Raw genomic sequence first — 313 nt, 5'->3', positions numbered from 1 at the left:
TTTCCATTAGGCACAATATAAATCTAAAATTTCAATATTAAGTATTATAGAGATATTTGCATCAAATCGCACTCTGAAGGCATTAAAATCCGTCGTTGCATCGAAATAAGTCACATTTTTGTTTTCCCGAAAACGGAAGAATTTATGAGGCAGACGGGAGCAAAAACTATATAGACGTACTTCCGCACGGCTTCGAGAGTGAATTAGCGCGTTTCTTTCTCAAAAAATACATTTCACGTTTCTCTCCCCACTTCTTCGCGTAACGCTCGATAAACCTTTCTCGAGTAAATCCATCTCGTCGGTTTCTCTCTCG

Source organism: Trachymyrmex septentrionalis, unplaced genomic scaffold (assembly GCF_001594115.1).
Source record: "Trachymyrmex septentrionalis isolate Tsep2-gDNA-1 unplaced genomic scaffold, Tsep1.0 scaffold6, whole genome shotgun sequence".
NCBI classification, from domain to species: domain Eukaryota; kingdom Metazoa; phylum Arthropoda; class Insecta; order Hymenoptera; family Formicidae; genus Trachymyrmex; species Trachymyrmex septentrionalis.
This window is presented reverse-complemented; position numbering follows the sequence as displayed.